A 22,660-nucleotide genomic window follows, 5' to 3' on the forward strand; every position below is an offset into this window, starting at 1 on the left:
GGAACAAGAAACAAGGCACCGGGAGGAGCTAGAGGCGAAGATGGAGGCATAGCGGTAGAGGATGGAGGTAGAGCGGTTGCAGATGTTTGAATATATGAGGGGTGTTTACGCTGCAATCAGTCAACCTCCGCCACCGATGCCAGTCCCTCCTCCTCAACCTGCTCCAAATACTGTTTCAGGCACTGTGAGTCACTTCACAACCTAATAATTACCGTTTCTAGTTTATGCAGAATCAATCTTACAAAGATGCCCAGACACTAGAAACTAAAAACTAGAAATAAACTAGAAACTAGAAATAAATTAGAAACTAGAAACTAGAAACTAGAATAGTTTATAGTTTACAAGCTAGAAATAAACTAGAAACTAGAATGATTTATATCTTTTCCTTTGTGCAGAATCAATCAACGACATCGAATGAGTCTCATGACCCTGTGATTTTATTTGCATTTGCATTTGTGGATTACTTGTGACTACTCAGTGGATTTTATTTGCATTTGTGGTTGTGAATGAACCTACTTGTGATTCTGAAGTTTATTTACATTTATGTGTTGTCGACATATCTATATGTACTGCCTGTGATACTTATTGTGAACTATGTGTGATGCCTGTAATGTTTATTTGAGTGTACGTTATACGTGACCGAACCATAAAAACTGAAAATATATGGTCGATTTGCCGAGTGTTACACTCGGCAAAGATGCCTTTTGCCGAGTGCCAAGGTAAAAACACTCAGCAAAGAGGACACGTGGCCAAAATCTATACATTCTGGGCCAGTCTTTGCTGAGTGTCTAGGATTTGACACTCGGCAAAGCAGTCATGTTTGTCGAGTGTCAGTGCCTAGACACTAGGCAAACCAGGGCATATTTGTCGAGTGTCCGGGCTTGGGCACTCGGCAAACATGGCTGCTTTGCCAAGTGTCAAATCCCGGACACTCGGCAAACTCGCCGTGACCGTCTCTGCGCTGTCACGTTACTTTTTTTTGTCGAGCCTCGGTTTCAGCTCTCGACAAAGTATTTATCGAGTGCCCGATAAAAAACACTCGGCAAAGAGACATTTGCCGGCACTATAGATATCGTGTGCTGTTTGCCTAATGTTACACTCGATAAATCCTTTGCCGAGTATTGCACACGGCAAAGCTACTGTTTCCGGTAGTGAATTATGGCTCCATGCCAAAACCATTGGGGTTATGACCCCTCCACCCACTGGATTGTCCAGGATCAGTGGTAATATATCTCAGGTGGGGACAGTTCGCCCCTCCCCCCTTGACCCCCAAAAAAGAAAAAAAAGAAATAGTGTATATTTAAGTGCATAGTAAAAGTCACCTATCTAGAAATTAAAACCCAAAACATCTAATAATTCAGAGTGGAGGGAGTACTATGTAACTGAATCTGTTGCACTAACTGTGTAAAGCTTCTCCAGGATTATTCCATATCGAGTCCCCATACAAAGATCTCCTAAGTGAAATGTTATTATGTGGTACTGAACTGATAAAAATGTACTATCACACGACATAGCTTTTATTTATTAGCGTTATCAGGGCACGTACAATGCCCGGACGCTTAATTAGATGCTTAAGAAAAGAGAAGAGATGAAGCGTCTTTACAAGAGCTCTAACTCACAATGGAAGAAAACAATCTAGCAAACGTGAGTGTGTGGCTTCCAAAAAGTAATCGAAACTTCGTTGAAAAAGACCATCAACCTATGGAATCCGTCCCGAAAAATGACATGAATAATACAGCAAACTACATCAGGGGCGGATCCAGAACGGGGCTGTGCCCCAGGCTGAACTGCTGATTTACGTTTAAAACAGTCTGATCTTGCTTCTTAGACCTCCTTTTGTCTAATTAAAATCATAGTTTTTTAGGCTAAACACCACATATGTTAAAAGGGCTACATGGACTCGCCCCGGGCTGCAGCCCGGGCAGCCCGGGCCCTGGATCCGCCCCTGAACTACATTGTATTTGGAAATTAATGTGCGTGTGGATCACAATCAACAACAAAAATGTGGTCAGCAGTATACATATACGAACACTCGTATTTTCTGTAGAAAAACGTGTCAGTGTGCGCAGTACCGTTGCACGCAGATTAAAACCTGCGCGTGTGGTTGTCCATGGACCGATCAATTTGAACAGCTAACAAACTAACCAACTTTGCCCAGCAAGCAAGCGGGCCTGAGCGCACTCACGCTGCTGCTGAACGTCCAGGCTGGCACCGTGACGTCGGTCGGTCGTGTGTAAACGTACGCAAACTAAACGTCATCGATCGTCGTCTCCGTGCTGCCTTGTACCCGTAGCCGGCCCCGGTCCCAAACTAAATGTTGTACGTACGCCACACAGACACAGGGAGGACAACGGAGGAATGTTCTCAATTCGACCTGGTGCTGTGTGCAGCCGTTCCACGTTTTGCACAGCACCACGGTGTGTCGACCACATACTGCAGTGAGCCACGCTGTCATCCACGGGCCCGTTCCTGTGTCCCGCCGCGCGAAAGACGGCATGACGTCGGCTTCCATGCAAAGGTTTTCGTTTAGAGCAGGCCTAGCGGTTACAAGAGCCTCAGTAGCACCTCGGGTCTTGGGTTCAACTCTTCGTGGGAGCGAATATTTCAGAATTTAACGACGTTTTTGCTTTCAGTACATGGTAGGCGACGTTCTCGTCGACAGCGAGGCGCCTGTGGTGACTTCGTCAATCTCGAGGATTTGCCGGCCTAATCTTCGAAGATGCTCATAGGGGTAGGGTTTATGTGTGTGTGTTCATAGGAGTGAGTGTGTGTGCGTTGTGAGTGTCGGAGTTGTACTGTGTAATCGTGGAAAAAACGCCAGTTTGAACCTAAACTTGTTTTTCGAGCTAATATTATTTTCAAAACCATAGTTTGAATAAGCTGTCTCGGCCTTGGGGGCTACTGTGTTTTGGGGATAGCCCTAGCTCTTCGTTTCTGGCAACTCCATGCACCACCATGGGCGGTTCCCACTAATCGTCAGCAACCCAAGATGGTTGTACATTGTGCTGCTCTCTTGACATTGGGAGGCCGAGACAAACCAACCAGACCACCCTGGGGGTTCAATATCCGTTTATCATAGTTTCCTCGCTACCGGATTCAGGAGCTTTGCCGAGTGCCAGGGGCACTCGGCAAACCCTTTGTCAAGTGTTACACTCGGGAAACAATAGTCGGCAACCCCTGTATTGGCAAACTAGCGTTTGCCGAGTGTTTTTTGTCGGGCACTCGGCAAAGACGTTGCCGAGTGCCCAAAAAACACTCGGCAAACTTTTTTTTTTCAAAAAATATAAAAAAGACACGCCGACACCACCATCCGCGCCGCCGTCCCCTCCGCCGCCTGGGGTGCACCGGATCTGGAGCTCGAGGTGGCGGAGCTCGCCGGATCCACGCTGCCAGGCCGAAGGGAGCTCATCGGAGGGAGAGAGGAGAGAGCGCGCGCCGAAGATGACGTAGAGCTGAGGTGGAAGAGGAGCGCCGCATTGCTGGCCCGACGCTGGTGGAGGAGCGCCGCCACCTCGCTCGTGCCTGCCGGATCCGGGCTGCTCCACGCCGGATCCAGGCTGCTCCTCGCTAGGGCGCGCCAGATCCACCGTCGGAGCGCCGCTGGAGCAGACCTCCGCCACCGGGAGACGCGCCGCCGGAGCAGACCTCTGCCCCGCTCGTCGGCTGCCGCCTCCATCCTGAGAGAGAGAGAGAGAGAGGGCACGGGCGCGGCGGTGCCGGAGATCCGCCGGGAGGGAGGAGGAGAGAGAGGGGGCGGGCGGATCTGGGGAGGGAGGAGGAGAGAGAAGGCACGGAGGAGGAGAGAGAGGGCGCGGGCGGATCTGGGGAGGGAGGAGGAGAGAGGGCGCGGGCGCGGCGGTGCCGAAGATCCGCCGGGAGGGAGGAGGAGAGAGAGGGCGTGGGCGGTTCTGAGGAGGAGAGAGAGAGGCCGCGGTGGGGAAGAAGAAGGGGAGGGAGGGGAGGGGCCGGCCGACGGCGGTTAAGTAGATATTTTTGTTGTTTGTCGAGTGTCCTAGATGGGGCACTCGGCAAAGTTTTTTTTTTAATTTTTTTCTTCTTCTACTTTTTTTTGCCGAGTGTTTTAGATCTGAGCACTCGGCAAAGTTTTTTTTTTCATTTTTTTCTTCTCCGTTTTTTTAGAAAAAAGATTTTATTTTTGTTTGCCGAGTGTATTTTTTTAACACTCGGCAAACAACATCTTTGCCGAGTGTTTTTGTTTTGACACTCGGCAAAACATCCTGTTTGCCGAGTGTTTTTTTTTTTGCTGAGTGTTTTTAGTGCGGCACTCGACAAAGAACTTGTTCACCGAGTGTCCGAGGGAATACACTCGGCAAACATAAAAACACTCGGCAAATTTGAGGATTCCGGTAGTGCCTGTCGTGGTGGTTAGAGCCCTCATGGCGTGTGCTGGTTCAACTATACTGGATGTCAAGAAGGGCTTGCATAAGCTGAGTGGACACTGCCAAAGTTCTTACATGGCTGCAAAGTACCATGGATGCTCCATTGACTCCACCCTAGTTGCTAGGAAGGTTTTGCCTTCGGGTTGTGTTGTTGTTGAATTAGTGGGAGATCTAGGCGCCGTAGTTCTAGTTTGCTTTGTGATGGTTTGGTCATAGGTTGTGTTTATTGCTGCGAGTAGTTGTCTTTTGTGTGTCATATGTTGTTGGTCGTTGTAAACTTCTCTTCCTCCTAATGAAACACATGGTCATACACGTTCGCGAAAAAAGCTATAGGCCTTGGAACGACCAACCCATTATACAAACTTATAGATGTTTACTCTTTTCGAAGATGTCTACGAAAATGCATCAAAAAACAAAAATCCATCTTATGTTCTATAAAAATAATAATAAAAATAAATATTTCGAGTATAAGTTTGAATTTGAGCCTATACTTAAATTCAAACTATATTGTTTCTACTATGAAAACATACTGTAAAGTTTTCAGTCAAGCCACAACTTCTACGACATCTCAAGAGAAAGCATGTACCCCTATAGAACAAGCAACACACGAAGCAGTTCATATCCCTTCTTTTCAGTCGTAATGACACGATGTTTCCCACGGCTAAGAACAGCCATCGCTCATGTCGTCCGTCAAGGCTTCCTCCTCGTCAAGCAGAGATTTTGAGTCAAAACTCATTGAAACTCACTGCAGCGGCTGCTAGTCGATTTCCACTGCCTGTTGCTCGTCGACGTTGATTTATCCTCAAAGGCTGCAACCTCTATGAACCCAAGGCTGCAACCTCCAATGCTCTTTTACTTCAAGGGTGTCAGACAAGTGATTTATCCTGATACTTCCCTGCTCTTCAACATATGATACATTGCAAACAGGACATAACAAACTCGCCCTTCATCTTTTCACTGGATTCAGGTACGGCAATGGCCAGCTGACTGAGATCCAACAGCAAATGTACAACTGGGTCAACGCCCAAGCAAGACACGTAGTTCAAGTATTTACAACCTCAAAGTAGATTCCCCAAGAGCAAGCTCTGAATTATGAACATTGGTGAAAACCAGAACTGAAAATGGGCAATTGCCAATTTGCCATGCATAAGGTGTACCTGAATGGATGGTCAGCATATATGCACCAATTTTGAAGCCAAAAGATGTTGATCCATGAGTAAAATTAGGTAGAAACAACTCAGAGGCCTCTAGTGTCTTGAATTCAAATACTTATTTGCTTCTTATAACAAAAGGACCGCATCCATTCTTTACTGCATTGCAAATTGAAGTTCAGCAGTAGACATTAAGGTCTTACCTGCTTACAGACAAACCCAATAAAGCTTGTCACCAATGACAAGATTGTAAGAACATTAGGAGATTAGCAATCAAGCGAAACACAGAACACCTAAAGCTCAAGAAACGAAGTCTAGCACTATTTTCATTGATGTTAAATAGTAGTTTTCCTGCAAAAATTTCTATTTTTCATTCCTCCAAGCCAATCTAAACTCAAATGAGAAGCCTTCCTAGGAGCACCTCAAGTGTGTGGGTCAATTTCTTTTGTGCTATTGAAAACTTTTGCAATCCCTTACATGCCATCAATGTGTCAATGACATGCATGGGCCTCTCAGTGGGATTGAAAGGATTTCAGATTTTATCAAGAACAGTGAGAATTTTTCCCATGTTTGTCAAGCACTTACGGCACCAGCTCTTGGTTTCTAGTTATAGAGGCTGCCACAAGTGCTGCAAAAAATACAATATTAAAAGTTAAGTTTAGCTGGTTGTGGAAACTAATTGCTTTCGCTTGACTCTTCCAGTAAAAAAGTATACTGAGTGGTTGAAGGAAACTTCCAATGAACTTATGTTTATTACCATCCACAACAGCCAAGGGCCAACAAGATGTGGGCATGTGGCTACTAATAAGATTACCAAACAGTAGGTAACGAGTAACGACAATCTCTTTTTGGGAGAAAACTGAATGGGTTAGACTGTATTTATGATTAGATGGGGATATATGCAAATTGCAATCATTATAATGACAATATGGTGGAAAATAACAATCACTATACCACAACCCAAAATTAGCGTCGGACATGGGTCGGTAAAAGTATCGAAATGCCGTTGGACGGTCAGTCGGTATACATTAGTAACATACGGTTGGTCACTATATCTCATTTTTTCGTCCGAGGGTTGGTCGATATTTTTATTTTGGTTTACCGTTAGACGGTCGATCGGTAAATCTTATTATTTGGGTCCACAAGTCCGTCGGCACATTGGATTGGGCCTGCGTGCGCGTGCTCAGCCCGATTCAAGCCTAAAGTTTAGCGGAGCCCACCTGTCAGAGCAGAGTTGGCGCCGTTCTCTACCTCAATTGGCGCCTAAAATTTCCACCTGTCAGACCAGAGTTGGCGCCGCTCTCTACCTCAATCTGGGTTTGGAAAAACCCTACTGCCTCTCCATTTTTCCCTCCCTGCCGCCACACTATATCGACCGACCGTAGGTCGCTATAACGACTTATGCCTACCTTCCGTAGGACGCTATGGCTGTGGTATAGTGAATGGATGTCTCAAGAGCTCTTCTCCATCTATTAAACAAATATAGCATCAAATCAGTTGGCAAATTACAGTGTTCCAGGAAACGAGATATCAAATGTCAAACTGACTAAATTAGACCTTGCTAGATATTCCTACCTGAAAATAAAATATCTTTCATTTGTGTCATCAGACCTAACGATGAATCCTTTGGAAGGGATCCGTTATTGACAAATCATGTACTTCCGCATCTCGGCTGCATGACCCATTCAAGATGTTTCCGGATACAAAATCGAATTGTGCTCGCATGGAAGCCCTCTTTTCGACCTCGAGCAGACTATGTTGCCTTTCAATCCATTTGTAGCTAAGGCTTGGAAATACTAACTCAAACCTCATTAACTCCAGCACTCTTGCATTTGATATAAAGAACTGTTGGCCAACACAACCTGTGACTTGTAGCCTCGATAGTTTGCTAGCACAATTTTCCTTAGACGGATGTCTAGGGCGCCAATGTTTTCCTGGTATCATCTAAACCAAGTTTCCTCCTCAAGACGTGTTATCTGATCAAAAGCAAAAGTGAACATAAGTATAGCGTCATCGATGTTATAGGAGTAAATGCAGAACAGCGGCGGACCCAGAAAATATTTCAGGGGAGCTGAACAACACTGCTGTTCGATCTTAAGTCTCAGCTCCCCTACACTATAGAACTTTACCTAAAAATTCATGGGGGCTCCACAGGGGTTCCACTGCTGCGATATGGGTAGGGGGGCTTGAGGACCCCCCCCCCCCCCTGTGTCCGCCCCTGATGCAGAAGAATGCACGTGCACACTCTGGTACAAATGTCACCTGGATGTACAGCTTCTCCAAATGGGGAAAGCACTCCATTAAGTTAATAACCACATTCGGACAGAGTTTCACATTAGATAATGCTAGAATCTTCACACTGCTCACCACCGCCGTCATGCTATCAATATTTGATCCCTGAGTTAAAAGCATGTTTAGAATTAACACATGTATCATGCATGTAGGCAAATGGACGCGAGAAATGATGCCCATACCTGAACAGTTGAAGTGCCAGAGTGAAACCTGGGGAAATTATTATTACGGAGTTTCCCCAAAATATGCAATCTTGGTGCAGAGATTACCGACACGCCGATCTTAGTTCTTCCAAAAAATAACAATCACTACCCCAGATCACGACAATACTGCCGGTTTAAAACGCCTCATCACTGCCGGATTTTGAACCGGCACAACCATATCGGCAGTGATGAGGGTTAGCTATCACTGTCGGTTCTTACAAACCGGCAGTGTTCTTCAATTTCACTGCCGGTTCTTTACTAAAACCGGCAGAATTTAGGTCCACCAACACTGCCGGTTCATGAGACCACCCGACAATGTAACCGCGAACATCACTGTCGGTTTATGATTCAACCGACAGTGTTATCGTAAGAATCACCACCGGTTGTGACAAGAACCGACAGTGATAGCTAATCTAACGCTACTGGTTTAGTGCTCAAGCCCACAGTGCCATCATGACCATCACTGGCGGTTTGTTGCTAACTGGCAGTGATAGTTATAACAACACTGTCGGTTTGTTGCTAACCGGCAGTGATGGTTACGACAACACTGCCGATTTGCTACTAACCGGCAGTGATGTCCCGTTCGCATTTTATTGTTTTATAATTTATTTTAATTTATATTTTTTCGTAGAATCAGGTCCATCAATATTAAACATTACGGATGTTACGGTTATACGTTCTTATCAAGATCTCGATCCCTCAAAATAAAAAAGAAATGTTCTCCGACTTTACGGATTGTGCAATGCTTCTCGGACATCTTACAATAATCTAGCGAGCCGCTCTGGGTCATACTGGTCCTTGAACTTCACGGATTGTGCGATGGAAAATACTCCATCATTTTCCAAAACCTTGGCTAAGATGAATTTTGCCAGCTCCTATTGCAGTGCGACGATCTCCATGTCTAACCGTCTTTCGTGGTTATATTTCTTGCGTTGTCGTTCAAGAAAGATGATATCCAAAGAGGAATCGGTAAATCATTTTGTTGAATTATTAACAGACATAAATGAAATGGAGATTATACACACCAACTTATCTGCTTCTTGCAATTTCCCGCTGATGTAGCGAAGCATTGCCCACATTACATAAAACCCGCATTCATTGTTTCCCGTCGGCTGTTTTAGGTACATCCCCTCCATTTCGACAACCTTGAATGGGACCTGCATCCCACCGATATGTCTTCTTCGGACACTGCAACATTAAAAGGAGAAACATTAGAAAGCGGTATGTGTGATTACAAAATAATATGTTATTAGGATCGCTTACTAATTCAACATTGTCACCAATGCATCCAGATGATGAAATTGTTTTTCTTCGAGTCCCACACCTTGATAAGATTTTTAGCAAGATTGACACAAATGAAGACGAAATGGTTGCTGCAATCACAGAATCATAATTATCGAATAATCTTAATGAAAAAAGAAGCATAAAATTAAAAGCCGAGAACACATACTCGCAGTTGTAGGCTAGAAATATGTGAGTTTTGTTCTTCATCTTGAATTCATCAAAAACAACAATCAATCTCACTTTTAGGTCTTCCACGTGACATCCATGGAGGCCTAAACATGTCTTCTCATTGACTCACAAGGGGTCCAAAAAGCCTATGTTATCCCATTTGCTTTTTAGTATACAAAATTTTGCTATACACCTACATAAAATCATGGGAGGTGCTCAAAAGTTAACAATTTGTGTCCGGAGAGAGTAGTTAATTGTAATATCATGCCTGTAGGGTACTTACATAGTCCACAACGTCAACATTTGTGTATCGAGAGAGAGTTTCTGGTATAGCTAGAACAAGCACTCCCACTCGACATCAAACTTCTCTTCTTCAGGATAATGAAAAACATGTGGCGAAGGAATAATAACCTTAAAACCAAAGTCCTCCGTCTTTGTTGCTTGAGCCATGTAATATTCATGCAACTGGCGCATATATGTTGTTAAGTTTTTATACTCGTGATCGGGAACCAAAAGATTGCCCCTTTCATACTTCATTGTTGGTGTTCCCGTCCCTTGTACATCATAATAGATGTTCATGGCTTCTTCCATCGTTAATTCAGGGTTGTCTTCGACGTACTTCTGTATCTTCCTTAAATCTTCATTGTGTACTTCTTCGGCTCTTGTTGTAGTGTACTAATTCTATGTTTGCCTTTCGAATTCGGACTTCAACAAAAATGGAGGCAGTGAGGCACAGAGATGGAAGAAACTAACACAATCTTCCTTCGAGATGTGTGTTGTATATTTTTCTTTCATCAAGTTTGTAACGCTGCCACTAAACAGCCTTGTCCACTTTAGGAGCATTAGCGACCGAATCCAAGGACCTTTTCTATGACTGCGAGGATGCCTTTGATCTTGTTTTGGGCTGAGGTCGAGGAGGAGGATGACGACGAGAATTCTGTTTTCCCGGGGCTAATGAAGATGGAGGAGGAGGAGTCTTCTCTTTTCTCGGGGCTGATGAAGATGGAGTCAGACAAGGAGGAATAGAAGGAGACCTCTATCTTCTCGAGGGTGATGGCAAGGGATGAGGAGGGGAGTGATCTCTGTTGGGAAATGGAGAGTGATCATCATGGGTGGGCAAAGACTCACAGTCGTCCTCATCATCAGAGGACACTTGGTGGTCAAGCTTAATGAAGCGCTTGCGCCAGACCACTTGAGAGCCCTTGTTATGAAAAAGTTTCGGCCTGTCTTCCGCTACAGGGTACTCAATGTGTATCTTATTATACTTCTTATCAAATATTATGTCAATGGTGACACGAGCATACCCCTGTGGAATTGGGCGGCCATTAATGGTCCCGTCTCCCGTAGGCCAGGCCTGGCCGAGTGCCACCTTGTTCTTTGTCCATTACTGATGGATGTACAACTTGACATTGATGGGTTCAGTGTGCCGTCCACCGGATGAGGCACATTCGCATCTTCTTCATCGAGCAGGGTCGATCCGTAGCTGCTACGATCCCTAAACTGTGGGCTAAAGATAGTAGGAGTATGGTTTTGTGGTACTCCTGACCCCTTGGACAACAAAATTTGCTGGACTCATGCTTCAACAGTCACCTCAATCCGTGCGTCCATTCTTTCTTCCATCTCTTTTAGTCGCCTCAAATACTCTGCCTCATGATTCGCTCTACCCCTCGAGCGGCTTCGGTAAGTGTTAGATTCTTGGGGGAATGCTAGTTTCCAAGGAACAACACCGGTTCCTCTAGTGCGACTAGGGTGCTCCTTGGTTTCGAGTGCTTGGGTGAGCACATCTTTCTCCCTATTAGAAGTGCGAGTCCCTTGCCTCACCTCCTCAGTTACCTAGGAGATCCTCTGGATGAGTTCGCTCATGGGTTGATTTGTGGAGCTAAAGCTCTCATCCTCTGCATGGCGTACATTCCTCCCCATATATTATATTACCGATCTCAACCTAAACGCCTTCCTCAGCAAGGCGATCCATCTTTTAAAGTTATGCTTCAAATTCTGGCATCTTTTTGGCGTAGCCACGAGAGCCGAGATGATGAGGATTCATCGCTTTCTACGAGTTCTCCTTATTCTTCCTGCTCAGTTCTAAGTACTCCTCGGATAACCTATATTCCTTGAAATCCTGCCAGAAGTCCTACTTGCTAAACTATCCACCATCAAAATCTGGCTATTTATTTTGGAGGACAAAATTCTTGTACAATGTCCCCTTGAAATTCTTGAAGCATGTCCCCATGATTTCTTTTGTTTTTTTCTTGACTAACTCCTTGTCATACTCCGTTGGGAAAGTGAAATACTCTGGGATCTTGATATCCCATATGTAATCCTTCTCACTTTCAGGAACCCTCCACGGGTCATCATCTTTCCTAATCCACTTCCTGTTCCTAATCGAGATGAAGTCCCTTACAAGTAACCCGAGGATAGTCTTGGATTTGGTCAAAGCTATAGGCGGTGAGAGTGGATCCCCAAATTCATCGAACTCAGTGATGTGCCAGTGTGCATTCCTACCAACAAGAATCTTTGACACGCCTCGCTTGGATCTGGCCTTCCTGCTACCCGAACCCTCTGCCTCCTCGGCCGGCGGAGGCTCCTGCTGGAGACACCAAGTAAGCTATGACTCTCTTAATTGATTAGCGTGTGTGGCTACATAGTCACATGATACCAAAGTTACCTGGCCATCTTGGTCATTTTGACCTAGATCAAGCAGGCTGGATGGGGTCCATTGCTGCTCGTTCTCAATGTCCTGATTGACATCGTCACCGTTTGTCGAATCATGTGGCTCTCCCGTCCCAGCGATATCAGCCGCTTCTTGTTGCTGATCTGTTCTTCAGCGACGGGGTAACAGGCGACGATGAGTCATGGCTGTGACACGATCGTGGTTAGTTTTGGCTGCGGACAACTACTAATAGCATATGTTCATATTATATATATATATAATATGTTTAATGCAAAGTGTAATAATAAGTCCACATACAACAAAGTCAAATAATATCATATGTTCACCTAGAACAAATTCATTGTTTGATTGACCACATACAACAAAGTCCACCTACTGTTCTATAAATCTAAGCCTACATCAACTTCCAAATAAGAAAAGCAATGACCATAGCCATAAATAAAAGCATAACATCTTTCTAAGACCAAAGAGCAATTCTCATAATCTTCACATCTCCGGCCAGTGGCTTCTCTTTAATCTCCAGTGCCAGTGGATGGCCATGGTTTGCATTCTTTAGACCATAGTAGGCCGGTTGCCCGTTGTTTGCAAGGTAGGCCGGATGACTATAGTAGGTCCTCAAAGCTTCAGCTTCTATGTTGTATTTTTGTGCAAATTACCAGGGTAGCGATTGACTTGAGCATAGCAATCTTCCCAGGTTTGATAAATCCCAGGCATGTGACCAACATGCACTACATACCATGCCATGGCTGCCTATACATTTAAGTAAATTAAGTTGTCATTCAAACATGATGTATTCTTATAAAATTTAATATATTTATGAATAATACACAACCATTGCATATATAGGAGTGTTTAGAAAATAGCTATTACTTACAACCTGTTCCGAAAGAGGGACCAAAAGTTTTTACAATGGTTCAAGCCTAAGACATGAACTTGAGCACCTTTCAGGCTTGGAAAGCACTATCTAGTTATAGGCACCCTTTTAGATATGAACTGCATAGACTTGTTGAGGTTGGGCTAGTGAGCTCCAATTTATAGTCTTTTGGCATGTGGTAAGTGGTAATGGTAAGTCACTGAACAAGAGTTATTATTCAAGTTATATGGCCAAACTAAATCTATTTAATGTTCTTTATCCTTGACATGATAAAAAATTACCTCAATAATGGGACCTCGAGGGCAAAACTCACTTCACCTTTGCTGCTGCTGTCGAGCCAATTTTAAAAGTTGTTTTTAGCTTTTTTTTTTCTAGAACAGACATCTATAGATGCTTTTTTTTAAGCATGCTATACATTCCATCAAAATCAATTGACACTCTACCAATAGCGATTATTTTTCCTACAAATGAAATTCAACAACATCATTTCTAGAAATAGACCTTTTTTTACTAATGTACGTTGTTAAGCAATGTACAGGTTGAGTTCAGCTTCCCAAATATAGTTCTTTGTACAAGCAGGCTTAAAGCCTTTGCTGCAGATTAAAAAAATAGAGGGGAACAAAATAATTTATAAAAGGAAGCTTAAAAAATAACCAAAAAGATAACAACACATGACCATAGCACACATGTCTATAGCCTCAGTAATAATTACTACAACTTATGATTATATCATCATTGCACATGACCATAGCCTCAGTCCAATTAATATAGTAAGTAATCATAACCTTAGTCTAAGTGCCATCATAGACGAGAGAAAACACTCAGATTAAATATAGTTATCATCGGCACTGACATCATAGGAAATGGACTGTGCTAAGAAGTAATAAGACTCCATTGGCAATGGATTAATGCTCAGATTAAAAACAACCATCATAAGCATAGGTATGTGCTTGGTATAGAGAAATCATTAGAATATAATCAATCGTCATTGGCATGGACATGTGCTCAGATTTATATAACAAACATATTTCAACAATGGACATATGCTCAGTATAACCATTTTCATTAACAAATTCAACTCGACCTTGATATATCACTGAGAGGCCTCACAAAGACGGTGGGGCATTTCATCAAACACAAACCCACGCACTCACCGTGGGGGGGGGGTGGGAAAGCAGCTGTCTGCGCGCTCCTAAAGGCCTCGACGGTGGGAGTGTAGGCTTGGAGGAGGAGGGGCACGACCAGCGTCATGGACGAGGAACGAGGGCATGGACGGTGTGGTGCTCCGGTGTGGGGCAGTCGACGAAGTGGGGCGGTGCTCCGGTGTGGGGCGGTGCATGGGCATCAGCGTCGAAGAACAGGAGCACGGGGCTAGGAATGGCAGCACGAGGCATGGTGGACGGGTGCGTGGGGAACAGTGGTGCCCGTCGGCATCGGGTGGTGCTCCGACGGCGCGGGGGGAGGGGTTGGCATGGGGTTAAAATAAATTTGGAAGATTTCAACCCGCGCCTTGCTATATACCAATGAGGTTCATCACTGCCGGTTCTAATAATAAACCGACAGTGATGAGGAACCATCACTGTTGGGCCATTCCTCAAACCGACAGTGATGGGGGTGTACCAATTATGGGTTAAGTAGTATAACTTTTCCATTCCTTTCAAATTCCTCCGACTGCCTCAACAGTTAAGACTCCGCAACTTAGCCCCCGAGACCCGTGTTCGAGTCCCCGGCGACCCAAATTTTTTGTTTCAGTTTTATAAATTATTAAACGACTTTGAGAAATTGTTCATCACTGCCGGTTGTAAAGTCTAAACCGACAGTGATGAGGAAATATCACTGCCGCGTCAATCCTCAAACCGGCAGTGATGTGGGTGTGGCAGTTAGGGGTTAAGTAGGATAACATTTCCATTTCTTTCGAATACCTTCGACTGGCTCAACGGTTAAGTCCTCGTAGCTTAGCCCTCGAGACCCATGTTCGAATCCTGGGTGACCCATTTTTTTGGTTTAATATTATAATTTATTAAGCGGTCTAAAGGTCAAAAAGAAAAAATAAATTAGCCTTAGCACACATCCTATACTAGCGCAGCGGTTAAGTCTCAGAACTCTGCAGCTCGAGACCCAAGCTCGAACCCGAGGGCTGGCATAATTTTTTTTAATTTTTTTATATATCACTGCCGGTTTTCAAAATAAACCGATAGTGATAACCAGCATCACTGTTGGTTTTGTCTCATCACTGCCAGTTTTTTTCAAACCGACAGTGATGTTTATATATATTAAAAAAATTCTTTTATATACTGAATAAATAGAAGCATGTGTATTCTTATGTCGAAATGGCTTGAAATTTTTTTGGCAAGCATGTACATCCAAATTAAGACCCCACACAGGATCTTAGGTTTTTCTGATCAGTTTTTTAATTTATTATATTTTTTGTGTGCTGAATGAGACAAAAAAGGGTGAATTTCATCTTGGACCCATTAGATTTTTTCAGCGACCTCCACAAAATTCTTATCCCAAGGGCACATTAGAGCCTATGTAAAATTTTGGCACCATTCCAGATCTTTTCATGGGTAGACTCAATTCAACCTATAATTAAACGGTGCCGTCGCGCGGAAATTCAATTAAACCTCAGAAAGTAGCAAAGCATCTCCGAAAAATCTCAAACCAGGTGTTTCCTTCACACGTGGCACATGCAAGCCTAAGAAAAAGTTTGAGATGAATATGACACCGGAATACATATGAACCACAGAAACCTTGATAACCTATGTGTATAGTCATGGTTCGATGAAAGGCTCATGTACCTCTATAAAGAATATATACTCTGCCCGTGTTGAAATGGCTTGAAATTTTTTTGGCAAACATGTATACCCAAATTAAGGCCTCAAACAAGATTTGATGTTTTTCTGATCATTTTTTATTAATATATTTTCTCTGTGCTGAATGAGACAAAAGAGGGTGAATTACATCTTAGACCCAATAATTTTTTTCATCGACCTCCACAAAATTCTTATCCTAGGGCACATTAGAGCCTATGTTAAAGTTTGGCACCATTCCGGATCTTTTCGTGGGGAGACTCAGTTCAATCTATAATTAAATGGTGTCATCGCACGAAAATTCAATTAAACCTCAGAAAGTAGCAAACCATCTCCGAAAAATTCCAAACTAGGTGTTTCCTTCACACGTGGCACGTGCAAGCCTAAGAAAAAGTTTGAGATGAATACGACACCGAAATACGTATGAACCAAAGAAACCTTGATAACCTATGTGTATAGTCATGGTTCGATGAAAGGGCTCATGTATCTCTATAAAGAATGTATACTCTGCCTATGTCGAAATGACTTGAAATTTTTTTGGCAAGCATGTATACTCAAATTAAGGTCCCAAACAAGATCTGAGGTTTTTTAATCATTTTTAATATATTTTTCTCTATGCTGGATGAGACAAAAGATTGTGAATTACATCTTGGACCCAATAGATTTTTTCATCGACCTCCACAAAATTCTTATCCCTAGGGCACATTAGAGCACGTGTAAAAGTTTGGCACCATTCTAGATCTTTTCGTGGGAAGACTCAGTTCAACCTATAATAAATCGGTGTCGTCGCGCGGAAATTCAATTAAACCTCAGAAAGTAGCAAACCATCTCCGGAAAATCCCAGACTAGGTGTTTCCTTCACACGTGGCGCGTGTAAGCCTAAGAAAAAGTTTGAGACCAATACGACACCGGAATACATATGAATCACAGAAACCTTGATAACCTATGTGTATAGTCATGGTTCAATGAAAGGGCTCATGTATCTCTGTAAAGAATGTATACTCCGCCTATGTCGAAATGGCTTGAATTTTTTTGGCAAGCATGTATACCCAAATTAAGGCCCCAAACAAGATCTGAGGTTTTTCTAATCATTTTTAGTAATATATTTTTCTCTGTGCTGAATGAGACAAAAGAGGGTGAATTACATCTTGGACCCAATAGATTTTTTCATCGACCTCCACAAAATTCTTATCCCTAGGGCACATTAGAGCCTGTGTAAAAGTTTGGCACCATTCCTGATTTTTTCATGGGTAGACTCAGTTCAACCTATAATAAATCGGTGTCATCGTGCGAAATTCAATTAAACCTCATAAAGTAGCAAACCATCTCTGAAAAATCCCAAACTAGGTGTTTCCTTCACACGTGGCACATGCAAGCCTAAGAAAAAGTTTGAGACCAATACGACACCGGAATGTATATTTCTAGTTGCCCAACAAATGAACAACAATTATAGCTCGAAAGTATTATTTTTAGAAAATATTATTATACACTAATTATTAAAAAATTGAAATTGGTTGCCCCGGTCCTGTAAATTGAAACTCGTAGTAAAAAACAATTATTGCACAATAATAAAGAACAACTATTCTACTCTACTTGTAAGAACTAATTATAGCATCACATACTAACAATGATGATCTTGACCACCATGGAATAATTAGCTAGGAATTTAAATGTGTTCATAGACACCAACCTTTTGGATGATGAATTAACCATAATTTGAGCCTTGCACGGATGTCCAATTGAAAAAGTGCTCTCTAGAATAGAGAAAGAACTAGAATGAGAATCAAGCAATGTAGCCATCAAAACGAAGCTAATTAAGCAACAAAATCAAAGTAGTGGATGTTTGTTACTAACCTTAAAGCAAAAAGATCAAGCCATTCTTCAAAATACAAGCGCTAGCTTCATGGTGAAGAGCAGCCGCAACAATACAGGGAAGGGCCCAAACGCGCACCTCTGTTCTCGGGATGGAAGAAAGGAGGAAGAAGAGGACGGCTACAGCCTTTTTATGCTGTAGGCTTATCACCATCGGTTTTTTACTAGAACTGACAGTGATAGAGCCCAACCATTGTCGGTTCTTAGCTTGAACCGGCAGTGATAAGTGTCCGCCGAAACATTGCCGGTTAAAGCTACAAACCGGTAGTGATGTGGTCCTTCACTGTCGGTTCTAGCCCAAACCCAATCATTTTCTCATTTTCAAGCTCATAACCGACAGTGAATGTACATCACTACCGGTTCTCACAAATTCGGCAGTGATGAGACCGGCAGTGATGTGCAAATCTGGCGTAGTGAATCTTTCTAGACATGGGGCATCCTTGATGATGAACTGATGTACCTTATTAAAGTTTGTCCAGCCAGAATGCACACCGATGCTTATGAGGCTAGGTGACACGATCTGCACTCGGCGGAGGTCGCAGTCACAACGTACCAGCAAGCTCTGCAGGGAAGGGCAGGCGGCGAGCAAGGCATGGAGGTAGCTCTCCGAGATTATGATATTCACAAGGCCCAGCTGCTTGAGAAGCGGCAACTGAAGTGGACACGAAGGAAAATGCAGGTAACTGCAATTGCTGAAGGTGGCGACACGAAGGGTGGACGAGAAGCAGAGTGCTGATTCTGGAACACTGGTAACGTTGTTGAGCTGGAGCTCCTGCAGCTTGTCGAGGGCGGGGGACCGGAGCCAGCCGCCCAGGTTTGCGGGGAAGACGGATTGGCGGTCGCCGTAAGAGACGGAGAAGCGGCGGGCGGGACCTGGGTGCGAGGAGAGGATGCGGGAGATCTCCCTGGCAGCAGGGACGCCATGGACAACTGGGTCGACGCAGCCCTCGACGTTGAGAGGAGAGGAGCGCCATAGGCAGGGGCGAAGCTACACAGTGGCTGCCGAGTGCACATGCACCAGGGTAAAAATAAATTTTCAGTGATTATTAACTAATTTTTACCCCTTGTGCACTCCCTAATCTCTAATTATGTGCACCACTGTGGCCCACCAACAACCCAGCCAGCGCACGATGAAGCCCACGATGAATTGGCAGCTGATAGCCTTCCGTCTGTACTCTGTACACAGCTGACAGCCTGACAGCCCAGAGCCTAGTAGCCCACGATGAAATGAACAGACGTCCACAGGCCACAGCTGACACAAGTCCTCATGGTCACGGAAACCGTCTGCCGCCCAGTCGCCCAAACGTCAGAACTCAAAATTAGTCGAGTCGTCGTAGAAAGGCGGCGCCGTGGTGGAACCGCGGAAGAGAAGGAGGCGCGTCGCACCATCGCGGCATCGTGGATCGCCGACTCGCCGTGGTACGTCTGTTCGCCGGAAGGACGGATTGGTTACTGATTCAATTTAAGTAATTTGTTCACCGGTACTCAGGATTTAGGAAGGATTCGTTGAGATTTGAGACTCAAGAAATAAACAAAAATCATGTCAAGTAAGTTTATGGATGTTTGGTCAATTAATTTTTTTCCTCCCCTTAATTCTTTAACAGAAAGACATGAGATGCATTGATATAACTGACATTTAAAAAAAATGTGTTACAGGTGCGTTTATGGAAAGATGGTTAAAAAGGAAAGCGCCGGATGATGCTAACAATCTTGGTAATTCTCATCAGCAAAACAACAATGTTAATGTTAATCCAATACCACCAGCTCCAGAAAATATCGATTGGGAGGAGGAGATCCAATTTGATCCTGGTAAAAGAAAAGAAATACTTTCTTATCACCCTAATCTTAGAGAATCTGTAAGAAGAAAGTACTTGGCAAATGGACCTTGTCAGCCTCGCACTCTTAATTTTCCATCTACTCGGATTGGGGATAGAAATAGAAGGTTTAGTCCTGAATGGTTTGATGAATTTGGAAATTGGCTTGAGTACAGTGAGTCTACCGATAGAGCCTACTGTTTTACGTGTTTCTTGTTTAGAGACCCCACTAAGAAGGAGGCTGGGTACAAATCATTTGTTTTAGATGGTTGGAATACTTGGTATAATAAAGAAAGGTTAAAAGAGCATGTTGGCAATGTTGACAGCCCTCACATTGTAGCAAAGAAAAAATGTTGAAAAGAGAACAACACATTGATGTTAAGTTACATGAACAGCTTGAGAGTTCTAAGAATGCATATTTTGTTCAACTTAATGGTGCAATTGATACTACCAGATTGCTACTCAAGCAAGGATTGCCTTTCCGAGGGCATGATGAATCAAAGACATCCTTAAACAAAGGGAATTACAGGGAAGTTTATGATTTCTTAGCTGTGCATGATGTGGCTTTAGGCAAGGCATTGACAATTGATGCTGCAGATAATAGTCTTTTGGTATCTGCTGACATACAGAAAGACATCATCAAGTATTTTGCAGATGGGATTTTACATTCTATCCTTGAAGACATTGGATAAGATGTATTCTGCTTACTAGTTGATGAGTCTAGAGATGTCTCTTGCAAAGAGCAAATGGCAGTGGTGTTGAGATATGTTGATAAACGTGGACTTGTGAAGAAGAGCTTTGTTGGGATTGTTCATGTGAAAGATACGACTCTGCCAACCTCAAGTCATGTATTGATTCTTTGTTTGCTAGATTAAAGTTAAGCTTGAAACAAGTAAGAGGGCAAGGATATGATGGTGCTAGCAATATGCAAGGTGAGTTCAATGGCTTCAAATCTTTGATCATGAGAGAAAATAGTAGTGCATATCATGTCCATTGCTTTGCCCATCAACTTCAACTAGTGGTTGTAGCTGTTGCTAGAAAGCATATAGGCATTGTTGAATTTTTTAACAAGATTTCTACCTTATTGAATGTGGTTGGTGGATCTTCAAAGAGAAGGGACATGATTCGAGATATCAATCTCAAAGAAGTTAGTAAGGCATTGGGTTGTGGGTTACTTAATACCGGGACAGGATTGAATCAAGAACAATGTCTTCAAAGACCTGGAGATACTCGTTGGAGTTCTCACTATAAATCTCTTAGAAGTTTAGTTAATTTATTCCAAACAATTATCAAAGTGCTTGAATTTGTGGAAAAGGAAGAAATGGATGGAAAGGCAAGGGGTGTTCTTGTGTACTTCCAGTCTTTTGAGTTTGTGTTCTATTTGCATCTCATGTTGACTATTTTGACTATAACAAATACCTTGTCTACGGCATTGAAACAGAAAGACCAAGATATTGTGAATGCTGTTAATTGTGTGAGATCTACTAGAAACCATTTAGATCGAGTTCGACGAGATGAGTGGGAGAAAGTACTTGGTGAAGTGTATGAGTTTTGTGATAAACATGATATTTCCAAATTGGAAATGGATGAGGCTTACATCGATCCAACCAAGCCAAGGAAAAAAACAGGAATTACCAACAAGCATCATTTTCAAATTGATTGTTTTAATGAAGTTCTTGATTGGTTGCTGCAAGAGCTTGATAGTCGTTTCAATGAGACTACCTCTCAATTGCTTGTATGTTCAGCTGCATTCAACCCAAGAGAGTCATTTCATGATTTTAATGTGGACAGTTTGATAAGCCTAGCTAAATTATATCCTGTCGATTTTGATCATGTGGAGTTGAGGGATCTTAACACTAAGCTTTTCCTTTATATTGATGATGTTCGTCAAGATGACAGGTTTGCCAACATACATACAATTGTTGAGCTTTCCCAAAAAAAATGGTACAGACAAGGATACATCTTACCTATCGTTTGGTTTACCGACTTTTAAAGTTAGTACTTGTATTGCCTGTCGCCACAACTACAGTTGAGAGGATATTTTCAGCCATGAAAATTGTGAAAACACAATTGCGCAATCGTATGGGTGATGAGTACATGAATCACAGTCTCATTTGCTATGTGGAGAAAGAAAAAATGTTGAAAGTTACAAATGATGTTGTAGTGGATCGCTTCAGGAAATGTGAAAACCAAAAATACTAAGAGGTAATCAATTGATTTCTTACCATTTTTCCAATTGGTGAATCAAATTTTTTCTTATAATATTGGATCATCTAATTAACACTTTTTTAGGTCATTGTCTCAACAAGGAGTCAATTTAATGGTGTATTTTGCCAATTGTATACAGACCATATAATATTTTGTTGGGGTTTATTAATATTAACGATCAAGAGTACCAGATTCTCCATTTTGGTAAGCATTTCCTTTGACTTTGTATACATTGCACAAGATTTTTATTACATATATATATTGAAGTGTCAAGTGTGCACTCGGATCCGTTGGGCTCTAGCTTCGCCCCTGGCCATAGGTGGCGCCAGCGGGAGGAGAGCACCTGCGTGCGGGCGCCGTCTTTAGTGGGGAGAAGGGAGACGATGTCGCCGAGAACGCTGTCGGGGAGGATGCTGATCCGATCGGCGAGGCGCTCATCCAGCCTCTTCTTCTTTGCTCTGGTCAACACCCCCATGGCGATGGCGACGCTCGGCGCAGGCATAGGCGCGGTGGCCGATCAGGGCGTCGAGGTTGTGACACGCCCACGCCTGGCTTCTAAGCTTGTTGGGCAAATATTCTTTAATTTTCAGCCCGCTGCAACCTGATTACTATATCTCTTACGGTCTTCCGTCGTAATAAGCAATGAATAGGCGACCATTTGACACACATTAGCAACTAATTCTTTGTTGACTTAAATCAAATATTATAATTAGATATTTTTATTGGTGCTCAAAGAAAATCACATAACTCAATATTTAGCTTTACGTAGTGCTAGCGCCCGAACGCCCACGTCGAACGCTCGCACATGTACCCTGTTCGCTACCACAACACACGCAGATCCTTCTGCCCCACGCCTATCCCGCTCCAGAGGTGGCGTCTGTCCGGTTGGAGCTCCCGCGCTTGTGTCCTAGGC

The 22,660-nt window shown here is 43.3% G+C and overlaps 2 pseudogenes; one reads left to right on the plus strand and one right to left on the minus strand.

Annotated features, from left to right (window-relative positions):
- Positions 1 to 7,162: 7,162 nt before the first annotated feature.
- Positions 7,163 to 22,249, minus strand: LOC136510521 (putative F-box/FBD/LRR-repeat protein At3g49030; annotated as a pseudogene).
- LOC136513502 (uncharacterized) lies at positions 19,390 to 21,741 on the plus strand (annotated as a pseudogene).
- Positions 22,250 to 22,660: the final 411 nt, after the last annotated feature.

Source organism: Miscanthus floridulus, chromosome 16 (genome assembly GCF_019320115.1).
Source record: "Miscanthus floridulus cultivar M001 chromosome 16, ASM1932011v1, whole genome shotgun sequence".
In the NCBI taxonomy this organism is placed as follows: Eukaryota; Viridiplantae; Streptophyta; class Magnoliopsida; order Poales; family Poaceae; genus Miscanthus; species Miscanthus floridulus.